Raw genomic sequence first — 9580 nt, 5'->3', positions numbered from 1 at the left:
GTTGCTCATAGGCTTTGCTATCTTTGAGAAGTCTTTGATGAATCTCCGATAAAATCTGGCATGGCCAAGAAAACTCCGAACACCTTTGACGTTCACCGGTGGTGGAAGCTTTCCAATAACATCAACCTTTGCTTGGTCTACCTCGATACCCTTTGAAGAAATCTTATGACCAAGGACAATACCATCGGTAACCATGAAATGACATTTCTCCCAATTGAGCACCAAGCTAGTTTCAATACCGCTTCAGCACGGTATCCAAGCTATTCAAACACATATCAAATGATGATCCAAAAACTGAGAAATCATCCATGAACACCTCCATGCATTTACCAATTAAATTGGAGAAGATTGCTTGAACACACTGTTGAAAAGTTGAGGGTGCATTACACAAGCCAAATGGCATTCTTCGATAAGCAAAAATACCAAAGGGGCAAGTGAAAGCCGTCTTCTCGTGATCATCTGGGTTCACGGCGACGGAGTAACCATTTAGGAAGCAATAAAAGGATTGACCGGAGAGTCTTTCAAGCATTTGATCCATGAAGGGCAATGGGAAGTGATCCTTCCTTGTTGCTTGATTAAGTCTTCTATAATCGATACACATCCTCCATCCGGTGACGGTTCTAGTTGGGATCAACTCATCTTTATCATTAGTGATCACCATCATTCCTCCTTTCTTGGGAACTACTTGAACCGGGCTTACCCAAGCACTATCCAAGATAGGATAGATCATGCATGCTTCAAGCAACTTCACTACTTCCTTTCGCACCACCTCTTTCATGTTTGGATTTAAGCGGCGTTGCGGTTGTGCTATCGGTTTGTAGTTTTCTTCCATCATAATCTTGTGCATACAATAAGATGGACTTATCCCTTTCAAGTCGGATAACTTCCACCCTATCGCTTCCTTGTTGGCTTTGAGGACCTCTACCAACTTTGTTTCATCATTGATGGACAAGGAGCTACTAATGATCACCGGTTTTGTACCATCTTTCTCAAGAAAAACATATTTCAAATTAGATGGTAAAACATTTAATTCTACCTTGGTGTCATCAACTTTTGCTTCTTCCTTGGATTCTTCTTTCAAATCTTCAAGTATGGCTTGATTAGGAAGAATCTCCTTCAAGGAATCTAGCTCCTTCAAACACTCTTCAATATCTCTTGCTTCATCTTCATCAATAGCATTGAGTGCGTCCACCAAAGCACTCTCAAGGGGTGTTCTCTTGTGCAATTGCTTCCGAGTAGTCAAGATGACTTCTTCGGTTGCATCCATTTTGAAGCATGCACCCTTGTCTTTTGAGTACTTCAAGGCTTCCCAGATGTTGAAAGTAACCACTTCATCATTTACCTTAACCTTCATGATATTATCATCAAGATCAATCATCATCCGAGCCGTCTGTATGAAATTCCTTCCCATTAAAAGAGGCACATCCTCATCTTCTTCGACATCCATAACCACAAAGTCAGTCGAAAAAACAAATTTGTCCTCTTTTACAAGAACATCTTTGGCCATACCTAGTGGTTTTGCAAAGGATTTGTCGGCCAATTGCAACATCATCCTAGTCCGCTTTATACAAAGGTCACCAACTTTTTTGGCAACGGACAAAGGCATGAGATTTATGCTTGATCCAAGATCAAGTAGTGCCTTACCTACATGTGTTGTGCCAATAGCTACCGGTAGAGTGACTCTTCCCGGATCTTGCTCTTTCTTGGGCAACTTTCTTTGAATAATAGCACTACAATTGGCATCAATTTGGATAGTCTCTTCATCATTGACTCTTCTCTTCTTGGAAAGGATGTCTTTCATGAATTTAGCATAGACCGGCATTCGCTCCAAGGCTTCTGAGAATGGTATATCAATTTGCAACTTCTTGAAGAGTTCAAGAAACCTTGCGTATTGCCGCTCTATATCTTTCTTCGATGGAGCATGTGGGTATGGTAAGCGTTGAGTCGCCACTTGCTTCTCAACTTCTTTTTTCTTGCCTTTATCTTGCCCCACATCTTTTTTCTTCCTCTCCATCTCATCTTGTTCAACTAGTTCTCTTTTTTCATTTTTTTTCTTTTTCAACTAATTCTTCTTTATTTTCTATGTACACATCCTTCTCTATCTCCACAACATCCTCCTTGAACTTCACTAGATCCTCCTCATTAACAACTTCTTCATCCTTCTTTTCAACTACAATCTCTTCACCTACCCCTGTACCGATCACTCTACCACTCCGTGTCGCAATAGCTTTTGACTGTTATGCTTTGTTATGCTCCTTAGGATTTGGTTGAGTGTTGGCGGTGAAAGTTCCCACTTGAGGATTACCTTGAGCGATTTGTTGTGCTAATTGACCAACTTGCATTTCAAGGCCTTTGATTGACGCGTCGGTATTCTTCTGATTAGCCATTGACATTTGTATAAATTGCTTCAAAGTCTCGTCGGTGCTTTGGGAATTGTTATGTTGTTGGGGGTTATTTTGTGGTGGGAATTGATATTGGTTATTGAAAGGTTGTTGGAATTGAGGGTACGATTGTTGGTAGAAGTTGGATTGTGGATATTGGTAGTTATTGTTGTAAGGGGTTCTCCATGGTCTTTGAAAGTTTTGGTTACCCGGATATCTTCCTTGAAAGTTGGAAGTACCCGGATTTTGGGCTTGTTGTGAGGTTCCGGCTTGTTGTGGTTGGTTAGGTCTTTGTTGTTGGTTTCCCACATAATTTACCTCTTCTTCTTCAAAAGAACCAGGTGCGGGACTATAGCCGGTGGGATGATCTCCCGTGCAAAGCTCACATGTGTTAACTTGAGATGTTCCTCCTTCTTTCATGAGTGATTCGAGAATTTGTTTTGGCATAGCTCTCATCTCCTTTTGCATAGCTTCCATTTGTTGAGTGAGAAGCTTATTTTGAGCCAAAATCGCATCATTTGCTTCTTGTTCAAGGATACCGGCTTTCCGTTGTTGAGGATTCCGGTTGTGAGATGATTTTCTAGTGTTGAGAGCCATTTGGTTTATGATCTTAACAGCTTCAACTGGATTTTTCAAAGCTATTGATCCGCCTGCACTTGCATCTAACATTGTCTTGGACTCACCTTGAAGCCCTTGACGAAAAAGGTAGAGTTGCATTTGGCTATCATAACCATGCTACGGACAATTCCTAAGCAAAGATTTGTATCGCTCCCAAGCTTCACATAGAGTCTCACTTTGGCCTTGAGAAAAAGTTGTGATTGATGTTTTAGCTTCAAGATGCCTATCCTCCAGAAAGAACCTCTCTTGAAACGTTTTCTCTAGTTCAGACCAATTTTTTATCAAAGAAGTAGGTTGATCTAAGTACCACTCCTTAGCCTTACCAATTAAAGAATGAGGAAATAATTTGCAAAACATGTTTTCTTCCTCATCCTCCTTCATACCAAGAGTACCGGCGGTAACATAGAAGTTTGTGAGATGCTTGTAAGGGTCTTCATGATCCATTCCAGTGAAAGGGTTTTGAGTAATCAAATGTATCAACCCCAATTTCAACTCGACTTGCTTGGTGTTTTGATTACCAAGGCTAGCAATCCTTCTTGGACTAACCCAACATGGGAGAGCATTCACATTCTCATCTTCATTAGCCATATCTTCACTTGTTTCCCTTTCCGGTGATGATGGTGGAGTCAAGTGTAGATAACCACTCGGAGATAGTGTATGAACCGAACCCGAAGGAGAATGAATAGAACTAGATGAGTCCGGCAGAGCCAGCCTAGCTAGTCTCTTAGCTTCCTTTGCTTGTGCCTTAAGTAAACGAGCAGTTTTCTCAATCTCAGAATCAAATTGAAGGTCGTCTTTAGAAACGGTACCTCGCATAAAAAAAGTTCACAAAGACTATACCAGGTGGTTAGCATAACAAATAATGAATGATAAATGTGTATATGTATATGCATGAAAGAATTTTGTGCAAAATTGACTTAACATGACAAAATTATTTCAAAACTTATAATTTAAAATCCGCTACTCCCCGGCAACGGCGCCATTTTGGTATAGCTTTTCTACATGTCATATAACTATGTATACGTGAGTATATATAGGATCGTTTTCCGCAGGGAGTTGCGTTAAATCATAAGCATTTTCACAATCTTTCACATTAAGGTATCCTTTATAAAATGTTTGTTTGTAACATTATATCCAAAGATGACATAAAAGTAAAAACGAGAGGAGATCGAACTATTTCGCTTGCGGTATAAGATAACGAGCAAGCATAACAGCAGAAATCTCTCGATCGATTAACAGACTCTAGCTTTATAACCAACATTATCACAATCATTTCTACAACATCCTTTGTGTCCAAAGCGACATCGTTATTTCTAAGTTAGGGTTTAAACATTTGTGTCCAAAACCCTTAAACGATAACAAAGTCGATCAGATAACTTAATCGACCGTGTCCAGCCTAATTAAGTATCCGAAAGCATTAAGTTCTTGATTAAAAGTAATTATCAAAGGTTTACAAACTTGTCAAGACTGATATAACATAAGATAGATTGTTATTCTAGTTCTAGATGCAAGAGTTCGTGTCCAAATCATCTTGAATCTCATTGAAAGCATTAATCATAAGAATAACAACAATATTGAATCATTAAGCTAGAACCTTATACATTAAAAGATCAAAAGATTACATAATAGCTTGTTTGTTACCTCAATACTACAAAGAAGATGATAGCTACACATAGACATGTATATTATGCAAACGATGAAGGAAAGACGAAGATTCCATGTCAAGATCCTTCGTGTCCAAAGTGATCTTGAGTTGAATCTACTCCTAAACCACTTGCTTTGTGTTTCTCTCTTGGAAATAGCTCTGACCTCTCTCTTAGAATGAGTAAAAATATCAATGGAATAGTGAATGACCTAAAAGAGAGGTAAGAATGCTATATAAATGGGTTGTGTTTTTGTACCTGCGCTAATAGCGCAATTCACACTAATAGCGTGGTAAGTCGGCCTATAATCTGGCCAATTGGAGTGTGCCATGTTGGTACATTTTGCCCTGATTCGCTCAAACCACGCTAATGGCGTGGCTCTCTGGAGTATTTACGCTAATAGCGTAGATCACGCTAATAGCGTGTTTCTTGACAGCTTCTCCTTAGCTTCGCTCCAGGTACGCTATTAGCGTATCTCTTTGGAGTGATTATGCTAATAGCGTATCTTACGCTAATAACGTGTTTCTTCACATGTGCCCAGAATCACGCCCCAGGTACGCTATTGGCGTATCTCTCTGGACTTTGGCATCTCTTGATCACGCTAATAGCGTAGAACACGCTAATAGCGTATGACTTTGAACTTTGACGTTTCTTGCTCCTTGCTTGTATTTTCCTGCACAAAAAGGGTAGAATAAGGCTCAAAAGCATAAATGACATATTTGCATAATATTGGGAGTTTTCCATGGAGAATCTTGCAAAACAAGTCACTAAAATGCCTAAACTACCATATGAAATATATCACTTTTAAACACTTATCAGATGTATGGTGGTGTACTGCCACGAGCAAGAGGCAAAAGATCAAAAAGGAAGATGACTGCAGAAGAGTATCTGGAGGTGGAAAAGTCTGTTAAGAAAGTAAAAGTTTCTTCTGACAAGCTCAAGATTGGTGGTTCCCCAGTACCATCAATTGAAGAAGCTATTGAAGACATGGATTCAAGTTTGATCCTGGATGTTGGTGTTGCTCTTGATCAACCTGCAATACCAAAGAAGAAGAGGAAGCCAGCAGTAAGGAAGACCAAGGATTTTCCTCATGTTACTAAGAAAGCGGAAGTTGTTACTGCTGCATCTGAAGCTATTGGAAAAGCTGTGAAGATTGCTTCTGAACTTCAAGAAATGGTAATGACAGAAGCTTCACAACTGCTTACAATAACTGGTACTGCTGAAGATGATCAGAAGAGGACTGTTGATTGTTCAGAAGCTTCTACGACAGGTAATGTCTCCACACATTTAGAACCTGTAATACATGAGATATCCAGTGACTCTCCTTTAACCTCTTTAGAAACCACATCATCATCTTCTGATTCTGATGATGATAAACCCCTAGGTCACCGCTACCCAAATCTAATAAAATGCCAGTCAACATTAACCAAAACTCACAAAGTCTTCTCAGACAAGCACATATGAGCCAGTTGGTCATATTATTAACGAAAAGTTAGCTGAAATAGCTATACGAAGAGACCAAGTCATTGACAGTATCCTTCGCCATCACCCTCAACCTCTTAACATTCAACCACTCAACATGATTGTACCTGAACCTCAAACCTCATCACAACAACAACCTGAACCTCAAACCTCATCACAACAACAACCAACAAATACACCAGCTGAACCACAAATAACCAAACCAACAAGTCCTAAACCTGAACCTACTGTTCCTGAACCTACTGTTCCTGAACAAACAGTTTCTAAACCTATTCCTGAGCCAACCAAATCTTTAACAGTTTCCCTTCCTGACCAAACTATCCAAATAACCCGCTATGATGGTATATCTTTAACCTCTGATATGGATTTAGATTCTGAGGATGATCAAGATGATCATTCCTCTGACATGGTTATAGATCCCATTGCTGACCAACCATCAACCACTCAACCTTTAACCATAAATGACCAACCAACAACAAGCCAAACCATTGTCCCCATAGCCCCTCCTAAACCTTCCAAACAACCTTCACCAGCCACCATTTTCCTAGACTCTCATGTATTACAAGATGTGTGGGAGGACATTACTTCTGAAGTGCATAGGCTGATTAAAAGCAAAAGTGACTTGGGTTACAAAATCAGTTATCAGAAGCAATGGAGGAGGATCAAGGAAAGGGTCATCAATCTAATTTTAACTCTGCATGATTCATGTCTACAAGCTCAAGAGGAGGCCAAGCAGAAGTTGGAAAACTGGATCAATGGGATTGATGAGGACATGGAAGATATAAAAGTCCTTGGAACTTGGGTGAAGCATCCTATGAGCATCAGAGGAAGAAATCCTGAAGATTTTCTTCCCAATTATATTCATCCCAAGGATCTGGACTTAACTTTCCTTTCCAAGATCAATTTGAAGAATGTTGCACCTGACTTGGCTCTAGTTCAGGAGAACAAGGTGCTGAAGGAAAGAAATAGAGAGTTGGAGCAGAAGCTACAAGAGCAGGATCAGAAGCTGTTAAAACTGGAAGCTGAAATGGAGAAGAACAAGTCAGATATGAATCAGAAATATGCTGAAACTCAAGAGCTTTTGAAGAAGATTTTAGAGAGCCAAAATAAGTCAAACCTTTAGTTGCACACCTTTAGCTTATTTTTTTTTCTCTTTAGGCTTCTGAGATAGTTTGTTTCTGCCTCTGATTTAGTCTTCGCTTCTGAACTATTATCTACTTCTGAACTCTTTTCGCTTCTGAATATAATTAACTGTTTATATCATGTGTGTATTAGTTTTGCTCTGATTATATTGTTTGATATGCTCTGTTTAGCTTGTTTTAGAAGATGGTTAATATGCTTTATTTATATGGTTTATATGCTCTAAACCTTTATATTATGTTTTTCTCATCTCTTCTTTTTGTTTAATTCTTTTTGCTAATGACAAAAGGGGGAGTATATGTGATAGTATTTAAAGGCTCTGAGCCCCATTAATAATATTTGAAAATTTTGAAAAACTTCTATCTTTTTGTTTTACCTAAAAAGGGGTGTATCAAAAAGGGGGAGTATCAAATTTCAAATAAAAATTAATTGAACCATTCTTCTTATCTATAAGACAATTCTTTCAAATTTTTTTAAGCTCTGATATTATTATGCGTAAAATGAATTTAATTAACCTGGATAGAACTTAGGGGGAGCTTACAAACCTCACCTTAAAGACTATCAGACTCAGGGGGAGTTAGAGCTTACAAACCTCAGAACCCCAAAGTCAACTCGTTAATTAGATTAACAACAATTGATCAATTTTAAATACTATTGTTTGTCATCATCAAAAAGGGGGAGATTGTTGGAACAAAATGTGTTTAACAATGAACCTTAAAGAGTTTTGATGATAACAAGGTATTAAAAATTGTAAATTAGACTAGCTAATATTAGTTCAAGTGTACAGGACCACAACTATATTTTTACATCATTAATTGGTTCTGAATGAGCAAATAAAGAGCAAAAGAAATCAACAGAATTGAAGCTTAGACGCTCCTGAAGGTAATATGCTCCTGAAGACGAAAAGCACTCCTGAAGTCAAGCCGCTCCTGAAGTGAGTAAAGTGCTCCTGAAGACTAAAGCGCTCCTGACGAAATAAGTGCTCCTGAAGATTAGTGCTCCTGAAGACTAGAGGTCCAGAAGCGCCACATCATCATCAGAAGCTACATTATCAGAAGCTGCCTCATCAGAATCCATTTCACCAGAAGCTGAAGATCAACTGAATTTGAGAAATTCAAGGATTCAAAAGTTGTTTCATGGATCAAAATTCTTCAAAGGACAGCAAAAGATTAGTGGAATTTTGCAACGGTCATTTCAAAGGTGTTTGAAGGCACGTGCTTGCAATTTTGGACGAAAGTGTTGACATTGTACTATTGTACGAACTGTACAACCACCTTCTCCACTACTCTGTTTTGTGTCCACGCTACAAGACAAGAAAACAGCTTCATAATACGGCTTCGCCTGGAAAGATGTTCCTTTGGATAAGGAATGGATTTCAAATTTGTTCTTCATAGGACAACAAACAAATCAGGCAAAAGATCATTGCTGAAAGATCAAGCTTCAACAACGACTCTTTTAATGCGCTGGCAATTTCACAACGTCTCTTTCACACCTCTATATAAAGGAGTGAAGACTTAGAGTTTTGGTAATGTTGAACGAAAGACTCACAACATTTTTACAAGTGCCAAACCTCTGCTGAAATTGTTCTGCATTCACTTAGAATTTATGTGTCTCAAAGTTTCATCTTAGAAATTCTTAAGTTATTGAGTCTGTATCTGATTTGTATTGTGAGCACCTCTGATTGTATATCAAGTGTTCAACCTTAAACAATTTTCTATGTAATTTTGTTTAGCTAGAAGTCTCTTACAGTTGTGCTTGAGCAGGGAAGTCACTTGATTGTGTTCTTGAGCATAGGAAGACTCTTGCAAAGTGTGCTTGAGCAAAGGAAGTCTCTTGCAGGTGTGCTTGAGCAATTGTAATCAGATATTACGTTATAGTGAAATCTCCTTGGAAGTGCAAGGGGGACTGGACTACTTCCGGATTGTGGAAGGAACCAGTATAATTGCTTTGTGTCTTTCTTCTTCTCTCTCTCTGTTTTATTCCGCTGCATTCAGATTTTGATTATCACTTCAGAAGCTGTTTCACTTAGCTTCTGATCAGTGTGTTCAGTTTTTAGAGAAACGAAGAATTTTTCAAAACACAATTCAACCCCCCTTCTTGTGTTTTTCTCACCTTCATATTCATCATCATTCCACCATATAAACATGATTACAAACCATTCACAAGTTTTGAAAGTCATAAAACTCAATTTCGATAAAATTCGTATATTTTTCACAAAACACCGATTTTGACATTTTCATACAATTCATCATATCTCAAGCGTATAAATCCTCAATCATAAACTATCATATTATCATGAATGCAAGTCATTCGAAA

The sequence above is a fragment of the Medicago sativa genome, chromosome 1 (assembly GCF_051527215.1).
Source record: "Medicago sativa cultivar Bolivia chromosome 1, Bolivia_mono, whole genome shotgun sequence".
In the NCBI taxonomy this organism is placed as follows: domain Eukaryota; kingdom Viridiplantae; phylum Streptophyta; class Magnoliopsida; order Fabales; family Fabaceae; genus Medicago; species Medicago sativa.
Note: the sequence above shows the minus strand (reverse complement) of the source record.